At 41.7% G+C, this 12,521-nt stretch overlaps 1 protein-coding gene across 8 annotated transcripts in view; it reads right to left on the reverse strand.

Annotated features, from left to right (window-relative positions):
* Positions 1-12,521, reverse strand: part of LOC109871121 (LIM domain only protein 7) — a 113,104-nt gene that overhangs the window by 48,933 nt on the left and 51,650 nt on the right. For all 8 annotated transcript variants that reach the window (XM_031805673.1, XM_031805672.1, XM_031805676.1 and 5 more), the window contains 2 exons: positions 8,258-8,425; positions 6,922-7,177 (listed from right to left, as the gene is read on the reverse strand). The gene's annotated coding sequence lies outside the window, so the exon portion shown is untranslated. The remainder of the gene's footprint in view (positions 1-6,921; positions 7,178-8,257; positions 8,426-12,521) is intronic.

Here is a 12,521-nt window from a genome sequence, read left to right on the forward strand (position 1 = left end):
GAGATTGCCTGCAATGACAAATCGATCCCGCTCCAGAGTACAGGCCTCGGTGTAACGGACATTCCCTCGACGATAAACGCAAATTCGACCATCACCCCTGGTGAGACAAAACCGCGACTTGTCAGTGAAGTGCACTTTTTGCCAGTCCTGTCTGGTCCAGCGACGGTGGGTTTGTGCCCATAGGCAATATTGTTGCCAGTGATATCTGGTGAGGACCTGCCTTACAACAGGCCTACAAGCCCTCAGTCCAGCCTCTCTCAGCCTATTGCGGACAGTCTGAGCACTGATGGGGAGGGATTGTGCATTGCTGGTGTAACTCTGGCAGTTGTTGTTGCCATCTTGTACCTGTCCCGCATGTGTGATGTTCAGATGTACCGATCCTGTGCAGGTGTTGTTACACGTGGTCTGCCACTGCGAGGACGATCAGCTGTCTGTCCTGTCTCCCTGTAGCGCTGTCTTAGGCGTTGCAATTTATTGCTCTGGCCACATCTGCAGTCCTCATGCCTCCTTGCAGCATGCCTAAGGCACGTTCACGCAGATGAGCAGGGTCCCTGGGCATCTTTCTTTTGATGTTTTTCAGAGTCAGTAGAAAGGCCTCTTTATTGTTTTAAGTTTTCATAACTGTGACCTTAATTGCCTACCGTAGGTAAGCTGTTAGTGTCTTAACGACCGTTCCACAGGTGCATGTTCATTAATTGTTTATGGTTCATTGAACAAGTATGAGAAACAGTGTTTAAACCCTTTACAATGAAGATCTGTGAAGTTATTTGTATTTTTACGAATTATCTTTGAAAGAAAGGGTCCTGAAAAAGGGACATTTCTTTTCTTGCTGAGTTTATATATTGTAGAGCTTACCCATGTTCAAACCCCTTTTCGCCCCACTGTGCTAATACTGCTCCTTGCTGCCCAGGTCAATGTGACGTCGAGAGGAGACACTGGGTGTTTCTCAATATGCTTACTCCCGTGCTCCACTCTCTCATGCTCTGAGTGTATTCTCAAAGGACGTTCTCTTGAGTATGTTCTTGTGAGGATGAGAGTGTGGAGAATGCATAAAATATTACATTTGAGAAGCACTCGTACTCCCCCTACTGTATTATTTTGGCGGCAGGTAGCCAAGTGGTTAGAGCATTGGACCAATAACTGAAAGGTTGCAAGATCAAATCCCTAAGTTGACAAGGTAAAAAAAAATCTGTTGTTCTGCCCCTGAACAAGGCAGTTAACCCACTGTTCCTAGGCAGTCCCTGTAAATAAGAATGTGTTCTTAACTGACTTGCCAAGTTAAATAAAGGTACACGTTTTTTTTTTTATCCTCACGCTACACCTCCCTATTCACTGAGCCTTGTTCCAGCCAGGACAATGGCAAAAGAGAATAAACAAGATGCACACAAAGCAAACTTTTACTAATTATCAGCTAACTAAAAGTGAAACGTAATAATCTAGATAGCTAGCTAGTTTACGAGGCAAAACTCATACAGCCAATTCTTCATGGTTAGCTAACTAGCCAGACAGTTAGCCCTATTGACTTACTATGGGCTATTGATCTATGCACACTACAGAGGGTATCGTAGGCAGGTAAACATGCCAAAATTAACACAGTATGTGTTTATTAAGGTATCAAGATAAAATAATGTAGTCAGGCAATATGAGATGTGAATTGGCAATATTTCATTCCGAAGTCAGAGATTGTTTTCTCTCGCTTCAATAGCCGCCATTGATTTCAATACATTTAGCTTCCTTTTTTATACATGGTATGTCATATTTCTGTGCATACTTTTCATTGAGGCTTGCGTCAATCTATGTATGTTTCAAAATATGTACAAACGGAGTACACCGGGCCCACCGGGCTCTGTTTTGCATACTTTGATTTTGACTCATGCGCCAACTCTCCCGTGCGCCAATTTGCATGCTCTGAGCACGGTAGGCTGCATATTGAGAAACACCCACTGTGTTATTCAAATAGCGGTGACAACATCTTTTTAAATTCACCGTCAAAGTCAATTCACGAGCAGAAAAACAACGAATGTGAGTAGGGTCTTGTGTCAGTTAAATCCGATGGACTTTGACAACAGTATTCATGTGGTGGTGTCTTTAGCAATAGCACTTCAAAAAGGTTAGCAGCAGTTTTACAGGGTGTGCAGAAAGGTCATTCACTTAGGGTGTTGGATTTTAGAGCTTCAGAATCTAATAGCATGTACGGTTTCAGAAAATACCACAACCTGGGTTTAAAAAAAAGGCCATTTGTTTATCCTACGACCTAATCGATCAATCCACTTCCTCAAAAGCTGAAGATAAACATTTAAAACACCCAAGGTCTTTTTAAGCAGTGGGTTATGTTGCTACATTTCCACCCCTGGTGGAATGTTTATGTGTTCAAAATACAGTTACAGTCAAATAGTATTTTATAAAACATGTTCCAGTAAGTATGTAAGGTTTGGTTCTTGGGATAGAATTAACCCTTCTACGAGGCAAACACCACTCGGTAACAAGGCATATCCACATGCCATTTAGGGCATGTCAACAACAGACAGAAAAGTGTTCTTAGAACTAAACAGCTCTCACAAACACACACACAAACACACACACACAAGGATCAAACGGGGATCAAACAAGCGGTATTGTTGTTTCGACTGCCATTCTAGCTCCTAAGTGTTCAGAAAGGCTAACTTCTCAATCATCATCATACTCTTCTTGCATCTCAGCCGGCTCGCCTCCCTAATCGCCAATATCTTCTGCAGGTTGACCTCGCTACAGGTAGTGGGCACAGACCGACCATCGGATTGGCTGATGTACCTAGATATGACCTCTGACCTTGGATACCCACTGCCCTCACCTCCACCCAGAGCACCACCCCAAACTTCCTCAGCAGCATGTAGTCCGTTTTGGGGTGCCCATCCCCTCTTTGCTCACGGTTCTCCCCACCCTCAGCCTCTTGGGTCAAGTGGGCATGGCCCATGGCTCAGGTTGGACATCGGGTGGTAGCGGTCAGCGGCACCCAACAGTGGTCTCCACCGCCGACCATCTTGGGGCGGATTTACCTTCTGAAAGATGACGTTGTCCCGCTCGATGTCGGGGATGATGGTCTTGATGGTGGTTTTCATGCCTCAGGAGGGCACGCTTCTTTCATTTGACCAGCCGGGGCACCAAGGTGCGGTCGATCCTAGGGAGTACCACCGGGGAGCGCTCAACGTACGGGATGTTGGAGGGTTTCAGTTTGGGGGGCTGGTAGGGGGCAGTGTGTGGTGGCTGAGTGTTGTAAGTACTGGAGGGAGGTGGGGGGGGGGGGGGCAGTAGCAGAGAGAAGATAGATCGAAAGAAAAAAGGAAGGTTATGTTGGATTTAAAACAGGGCTCCATCAAACAGGGGACCTTTTAATAGGATCCAGAAGCAGCTTATTCATATCGTAAGTGTTTGGCAAACACTGTACTATGGTTGTGTCTGAACACCAATACTTCCCAGGTAGCTTGTTTGGTTCATTGGAAGTTGTATGAACAACCATTGGTTCTGCGACCATTGGTTCCTGACCATTAAAACCATTAAAAGTTCATTAAACATTCTGAGAACGGAAGTGTACATTTCACCTGTTTTGGGAACTTTACTTTTTAGGTTGCAGTGAGGTTATGATGAACATTTTACTATGGTTCCCTGAAAGTTTTCCTGGAAGGACATTATAGGTTATTTTAAAGTAACTAAATAACCTTCTGGGAACATGTTTCAATAAGATTTTTAGTTACACGGCTAGATAGTTTGGATTAACTGAACACCAAGCACAGATAGGACACATGGAAATTAGGCATTAATCATGGAAACACATTTATGTTTTATTGTGGCATGGCGTCAGTGAGATTTAAACCTATGATCTTCTCTTCTCTATCCATGGAATCCGTCCACTTTGCCACCATTACGGAGCTACAGTAGCATGCTGTTTTTTTTACTCATATAAACCTGTTCATTTATGTCTGTTCAAACCAACCCCATTTCAAAGGAAACAAGAACTCATAAATATCAGGTGTGGCCAATTAGTGGGTGCGGCCAACACACCTGAACACAGTTCACGAGAAAGAGGTTAGAGAGAGGTTTGGTGATGCTGAGAATGGAATGTGTATGTTTTTAAATAACGCTCTTAGAACGTTCTCTGAACGTTAATAAAGCTTTCATGTGGTTTCTATGGAAAGTTTTCGTTCTCGGAACAATGAGAACATGACTTTGAATAGAACCATGAGGAAACCTGTAGGGAATGTTATGCTGAAGTACTGAAATTCCCACAGAAAAACTTTGTTTATTAACATATTCTGAACCATTTGTGAACATTCCCAATGTCCCTAGAACATTACCAAAATGTTAAATAATTCCCAATGTTCCTAGAACATTACCAAAATGTTAAATAATTCCCAATGTTCCTAGAACATTACCAAAATGTTAAATAATTCCCAATGTTCCTAGAACATTACCAAAATGTTAAATAATTCCCAATGTTCCTAGAACATTACCAAAATGTTAAATAATTCCCAATGTTCCTAGAACATTACCAAAATGTTAAATAATTCCCAATGTTCCTAGAACATTACCAAAATGTTAAATAATTCCCAATGTTCCTAGAACATTACCAAAATGTTAAATAATTCCCAATGTCCCTAGAACATTACCAAAATGTTAAATAATTCCCAATGTCCCTAGAACATTACCAAAATGTTAAATAATTCCCAATGTCCCTAGAACATTACCAAAATGTTAAATAATTCCCAATGTCCCTAGAACATTACCAACATGTTAAATAATTCCCAATGTCCCTAGAACATTACCAAAATGTTAAATAATTCCCAATGTTCCTAGAACATTACCAAAATGTTAAATAATTCCCAATGTTCCTAGAACATTACCAAAATGTTAAATAATTCCCAATGTTCCTAGAACATTACCAAAATGTTAAATAATTCCCAATGTTCCTAGAACATTACCAAAATGTTAAATAATTCCCAATGTTCCTAGAACATTACCAAAATGTTAAATAATTCCCAATGTTCCTAGAACATTACCAAAATGTTAAATAATTCCCAATGTCCCTAGAACATTACCAAAATGTTAAATAATTCCCAATGTCCCTAGAACATTACCAAAATGTTAAATAATTCCCAATGTCCCTAGAACATTACCAAAATGTTAAATAATTCCCAATGTCCCTAGAACATTACCAAAATGTTAAATAATTCCCAATGTCCCTAGAACATTACCAAAATGTTAAATAATTCCCAATGTTCCTAGAACATTACCAAAATGTTAAATAATTCCCAATGTTCCTAGAACATTACCAAAATGTTAAATAATTCCCAATGTTCCTAGAACATTACCAAAATGTTAAATAATTCCCAATGTTCCTAGAACATTACCAAAATGTTAAATAATTTCCAATGTTCCTAGAACATTACCAAAATGTTAAATAATTCCCAATGTTCCTAGAACATTACCAAAATGTTAAATAATTCCCAATGTTCCTAGAACATTACCAAAATGTTAAATAATTCCCAATGTTCCTAGAACATTACCAAAATGTTAAATAATTCCCAATGTTCCTAGAACATTACCAAAATGTTAAATAATTCCCAATGTTCCTAGAACATTACCAAAATGTTAAATAATTCCCAATGTTCCTAGAACATTACCAAAATGTTAAATAATTCCCAATGTTCCTAGAACATTACCAAAATGTTAAATAATTCCCAATGTTCCTAGAACATTACCAAAATGTTAAATAATTCCCAATGTTCCTAGAACATTACCAAAATGTTAAATAATTGTAACCATGTTTGAACTTTTAGAAATCATTCTGTTAAAGTAACTAAATACCAAGACAATTGTTTTTTTTGTCAAGTCCCTTAAATGTGCTGACAATGTTCCAAAGCCAAGCAACGATCCTACACCATTCTGAGAAAGTTGTGGGATGGTTTTATGCATAATAACCATAGGAAAACCACACTCTCACAAAGCTCAAAGAAACATATGGTTTTCAGAACATTATGTGCAAACTGGGTTACGTCCTCAGATGAGTAGTATGTTGATATTTGTTGCTTACTGAATATATTTTTACTAAACAGTATGTTTTAAATAGAATGTAGTACGATTAGGACACAGTTTAAGTAAGTAGTAGGCAGGCCATATTTCAGACACGGCCAGTATCTTAACATATGTACAGATGCAAATTGGACTAAACAGCAAGACAGCAAAGTGATTATTCCTCAGTATAATATAACTGGTACACCTCTCAAAACAAACTGCTCTTCAAGGCTTGGAAGAACAATGTTATTAGCTTAGCTTTGTATTACTGTATCGCTGTTAGTACTAAAACAATCTAGAGTGCTCCTGTGATGTTACAATCAATGGAAAAGCTGCATCGACCTTTGACCGGCAGCGTGGTGGCTAGTGTGGGTGGAGCCTTCAGGTGCATGGGGGTGAGAGGGGGGAGGTGCCGGAAGAGGTTGGGGCTGAGGAGAGCCAGCGACTGACATGCAGTCCACCAGACTTCATTCGGTTACAGCCCAGGGGAGAGGAGAGGGTTTAGGAAAGAGAAAGAGAGAGGAAGTGGGGAGGAGAGAGGTCAGACAGGTGGAATCAACACAGTGAAGTAGTGTAAAAGTAGAGTAAAGCAGTGCAGACCCACGTTTTATGAATGAGAATGGAATCACTAACCAACAAAAAAAGGCTAACGGGAATCACTGGAAACGGTTGTGATAGCGTGATAAAGTAATGTAAGCATGTGCCATTAAAAATAGTGGAGGGAAGAAAGAGTAAGGAAATGAGCCCCATCCATCTGGATAACTTAACCATTGAGAGATCTGAAAGGATTTGCTAGAGCAGCACCTGCGGTCAAAGATTAGAGGCAGCTGATTTCTGGTGTATAGGCTACAGATGTGTGTATGACTCTGCTACCTGGTGAAGGTGCCATCTTCCTCCGTGTACATGGGGCTGGCCCAGCTCCGGCGGCTGTCCTCATGGCGCTCGGCCCGCTTCTTGCGGAGCGGCGCTGGCACATAGGCCGCTGGCTTGTCCTTGGTGGGCAGGAACTGGTTGAACTGCGTGGTCGTTTTAGGCTCGATGACCAGCGAGCGGCGGTAGTGCAGTGAATCCTTGTTACTGTCTGCCGCCATCCTGAAGACTGAGTCCGTCTCCGCGACACTCTCACAACCTGGGGGAGGAGAGGTGGGGGATGAGGAGATAGACAGAAGGAAAAGGGGTCAAATTGAGGTGCGAGGTGAAGGAAGAGGGGAGGGGAAGGACAGTGGAGATTAGAGGGGCAGGAAAGAGTAAGACGGAGGTCTCTGAGAGAGGGGAGAGAAGAGGTGAAAGACAGAATGGACAAGTGGAGACCAGAAAGGGAGGTGAGGGGAATGGAAGGTGGGAGAAGGGAGGAAAAGGCAGTGGAGAGCAGAGAATGGAAGGGGGTAGAGTTCAGAGGTCGGTCCAGGAGGAGAGACAAGGAAAAGGTCAGAATAGTAGAAGTCTACTTAGTGTTGTTTGCGATATAATTGTCTGGCAGATAAAATAGGGAATCTGGTCAGCTCTATACTTAAAGGGATACTTTGGGATTTTGGGAATGAGGCCCTTTATCTATGTCCTTAAAGTAAAATGGACTCATGCTAACATTGGCTCACAAAACTTCCAATAACTTCCTTCATACTGGACACAGAGACATAAAAACAGTCCATCGGACTCTGAACCTTTCACCTCACTGAACACCTCACTAAAATTCTGAACCTTTCACCTCACTGAACACACCCCAGTACAAGGGTAGAGGGGGTGGTGCGCATTGCTTTGGGAACAGAGGCCTATTACCCCCTCCTTGCTTAATTTACAGGCTGGTGTGGAAGCATCTGGAATGTATCTCTGGTCTGTCTCTCACAGTGGGAGCCAAGTCTCTCTCTAATTACTGACTGAAACGCTAAACTAGTCCACCCACTGTCAAATGCCAACAAAGACCTGGTATCAGTAAAATCAACATGCTCAGTGTGAACTTCACAGATTACCTCAGATAGTCCAAAATAAACAAATAGATACCCACCCTTGAAATAGCATCACGTTAACACTACCACTCAACATTTCAGACTAAGATATAGAGGCTAAAGGTATACTGCTAAGAGCCTAAAACACAGCATAAAAAGTCTAACCTAAACACAACTCAAGTCCTGTCCGATTGACATGTGTGTGTCAGTCTGTCTGTGAGTGAGTGAGTGAGTGAGTGAGTGAGTGAGTGAGTGTTGGTCCATACCCTCACTGCTGCTTTGAGCGTGTTGTCAGGGTTCTGCTGTGTGGTCTAGAACCCTGTGTCCTCCTCCTCTCAGTATAGGTAATATATCCTCTCTCCCACTATACCAGCTGTCTCTTCTCTAAATCTTCTGCTGCTGCTGGCTCTCTGGCCGGATGATTCCTTAAGTGCCTGCAATATACACACACACGAACAAACACAATTGTGAGCGATGTGTCTTTCAGTCATTTAACTCCTTAGGGTTATCCTCCCCAGGTACATGATAACACACACAGACAAATAATTGATTCCCATTCAAAATCCTATTTTCCCAAACCCTAAAACTATCCCTAACCATAACCTTTACACCAAATCCTTAACTGTAATTCTGACCGTAATTCTAACCCTAACCACTAAACCTAAAATATCCTTTTTCCTTGTGGGATCCCGCGAAATGTCCGTTCTACTATCCTTGTGAGGACCTCTGGTCTCAACAAGGATAGTAACCCCCCCCCCCCCAAAAAAAAAACACATGTACACCCATGACACAAACACTTGTAGAGTTAGAGTTAGTTTCTTAACCCCTTCTCCAGAACAGTGAATATTGTGATGTCAATCATCTCAAGTCACAAGATGTCCCTAAATTACTGAAGACAACCAGCCATCTCACCCAACACACACTTCTGATGACCGGAACTCTGACCCCTAACTGTTTTCCAGTCAGTCATGCAGGCACAGCCAATAAGCCATGCTCTGTGTGATGATGACGACACTGATAACTGTTTACAGTCTAAAGGGCTTAGCGTAAGAACACAAACAAGCCCTGCCCAGCTAACATAAAACGTTCCCACAACCAGAGAACCTTAAGAGTCTCATTAGGTCATTAACTAATGATTTCATAGGAATGTTCCCGTGATGTACACGGAATGTTTCCAAGAGACCATTCCCTTAATTGTCAAGGAGAACTTACCCAGAACATGGTTACCATGTATTCAGAACATAATACATTCATGTTCTGGACACTTTTCATGGGAACGTTACAAAAACATTCATATGTCCAGTTTTCTGTGGTTTAGGAAAATATTTCATCAACGTCCCACCAAACATACACAGAATATGGTTGCCATGTTCTCAGAACATAAGATATGAATGTTCTAGACACGTTTCATGGGAATAACATTTCTGTGTATCAGTTGTCAGGACGTCGCGTGATGATCCCAAAGAAATGTTCTCCAAAACAAGTAGTTTAATTACACATCACGCCTTGTTACTTTTGCCAAGCCCATCAAGGCCCTAATCAATGAACCACTGATCCATTCACAGCTCTTATTGTCTGTTGGCAAGGTTAGGAATACTCACACACACACACTGCTTTTAAAAGTGTTTTCAACTTACATATTTGACACACTTTGACATGCAGTGCAATCAAAAGTATTCACACACCTTTCCACAGAGGGGTCATATTAGTGTGTAGCCCAAACTGTTCGGAGGCTACAGACAGAAGTCGGCAGATCGGCTGTACCGACTTCAGATGAGTCCCAAGATGCTTGTGGTGCAGAAGTGCGACATCGGCCGATTGATTGAGACACATCCGATGCAACTAAACAGACATCTCTAGATTAGAACAGACATTTAGAATTGGTATTATGCTAATTCGATTTTTGCGGGGGAGCAGACATCGACTCCACAGCTACCCGGACTATCTCCATTGACCCTTTTTGCACTACGCTGCTGCTACTGTTCATTATCTGTCACTATAATTATCCACTGACTGTACAAAACATTAGGAGCATCCGCTCTTTCCATGACAGACTGACCAGGTGAAAGCTATGATCCCTTATTAATGTTACTTGTCAAATCCACTTCAAATCAGTGAAGGGGAGAAGACAGGTTAAAGAAGCCTTAAGACAACTGAGACATGGACTGTGTGCCAGTTAGAAGGTGAATGGGCAAGACAAAAGATTTAAGTGCGTTTGAATGGGTTATGGTAGTAGGTGCCAGGCGCACCGGTTTGAGTGTGTCAAGAATTGCAACGCTTCTGAGTTTTTCACGCACAACAGTTTTCTGTGTGTATCAAGAATGGTCCACCACCCAAAGGACATCCAGCCAACTTTTGTATTAGTATTTATTAAGGATCCCCATTCGCTGCTGCCAAGGTAGCAGCTACACTTCCTGGGGTCCAGCAACATTAAGGCAGTTATAGATAATTTAGAATATTACCATTACATTTCATAACACTTTTCACAACACATTAAGTGTGTTTCCTCAGGCCACTACTCTACTACCAAATAACTACAATACAAAATCCATTTCTACGTGTGTCTGTGCCTGTGTTTGTGTCTCTTCACAGTCCCCGCTGTTCCATAAGGTATATTTTCATCTGTTTAAATCAGATTCTACTGCTGCATCAGTTACTTGATGTGGAATAGAGTTCCCCGTAGCCATGGCTCTATGTAGTACTGTGCGCCTCCCATAGTCGGTTCTGGAATTAGGGATTGTGAAGAGACCTCTGGTGGCATGTCTTGTGGGATATGCATTGGTGTCTGAGCTGTGTCCTAGTAGTTTAAATAGACACCTCGGTGCATTCTTACAAAAACAAGTAGTGATGAAGTCAATCTCTCCTCCACTTTGAGCCAGGAGAGCATGTTATTGATATTAGGGCCAGTCATGCTGCCCTGTTCTGAACCAATTGCAGTTCTTTTTTGCAGCACTTGACCACACAGTAGTCCAGGTGCGACACAAAAAAGGGCCTGTAGGACCTGCCTTGTTGACAGTGCTGTCAAGAAGGCAGAGCAGCTCCCATCTTAGTTACTGTTGTATCAATGTGTTTTGACCATGATAGTTTACAATCCAAGCAGTTTAATCACCTCAACCTGCTCAATTTCCACATTATTTATTACAAGACTTTGTTAAGGTTTAGGGTTTAGTTGAAACTTATTCCTTGCCACCCACTCAAAGTAACTGCAACTCTTCGTTAAATGTCGCAGTTATTTCAGTCGCAGTAGTAGCTGATATGTATAGTGATCGGCATTACATAGACATCCGCAGAATTCCTGATTCTACCTGTAATATGTTGGAGAGGCTTCCATTAAAAAACACCCTCTGTGTTCTGTTAGACAGGTAACTCTTTATCCACATTATAACAGGGGGTGTAAAGCCATAAAACATACATTTTGCAAGTAGCAGACTATGATCGATAATGTCAAAAGCCACATCAATTTCATCAAATATCATCCATTCTCAGCCAATCATCAGTCATTTGTGTAAGTGCTGTGCTAGTTGAATGTCCTTCTCTATAAGCATGGTGAAATTATGTTGTCAATTTATTTACTGTGAAATAGCATTGTATGTTGTCAAAAAACATTTTTCCAAAAGTTTACTAAGGGATGGTAACAGGCTGATTGGTCAGCTATTTGAACCAGTAAAGGAGGCGTTACTATTCTTAGGTAACTTTTGCTTCCCTCCAGGCTTGGGGGCACACACACATTCTAGTAGGCTTAAATGGAAAATATGGCAAATAGGAGTGGCAATATCACCCACTATTATCCTCAGTAATTTTCCATCCAAGTTGTCAGACCCCAGGGGCTGGTCATTGTTGAAAAAAATATTGCTGTTTATCACCTCTTCCACACTCACTTTAAATAATTAAAAATTACATTACAATTCTTGTCTTTCATAATTTATCAGTTATACTTCGATGCGTAGGCTTTGTGGTGAATGAGCCATCTGATTCAATGAATGATGGATGTTAGCACTTGGTGGTCTATAGCAGCTTCCCACAAGAATGGGCTTTAGGGGAGGCAGATGAACCTGTAGCCACTCCGACAATTAATCCACACATAAAACGATCAGCCAAATAATTTCTAGTCATCTCTCCTCCTTCCAGGCTTTTTCTTCTTTGGACTTTATATGGCGATTGGCGACTAACTTTCATAATAAGGTGCATTACCACAACCGACATGTTCATCTATCAATCACCCACGTGGGTATAAGCAATGAGGAGATGGCTCGTGGGTATATGCTTCTAAAAGCCAATGAGGAGATGGGAGAGGCAGGACTTGCATCGTGTTCTGCGTCACAAATAGAAGCAACTTCTATTTTCACGATTGGCAATGCAGACGCTCGTCGGCACGCAAGCAGTGTGGGTGCAATGATTGAATAACATGTATGTGTAAATGTATTTTGTAGCGCACGTGATGCGAGCGGTGTGGTCAGCAAGTTAGGCAAAACAAAAAACTCCTCAGTCCTTGCCGATGACAAGCATACCCATAACATAATGCAGCCACCA

This window comes from Oncorhynchus kisutch, linkage group LG26 (genome assembly GCF_002021735.2).
Source record: "Oncorhynchus kisutch isolate 150728-3 linkage group LG26, Okis_V2, whole genome shotgun sequence".
Lineage (NCBI taxonomy): Eukaryota > Metazoa > Chordata > Actinopteri > Salmoniformes > Salmonidae > Oncorhynchus > Oncorhynchus kisutch.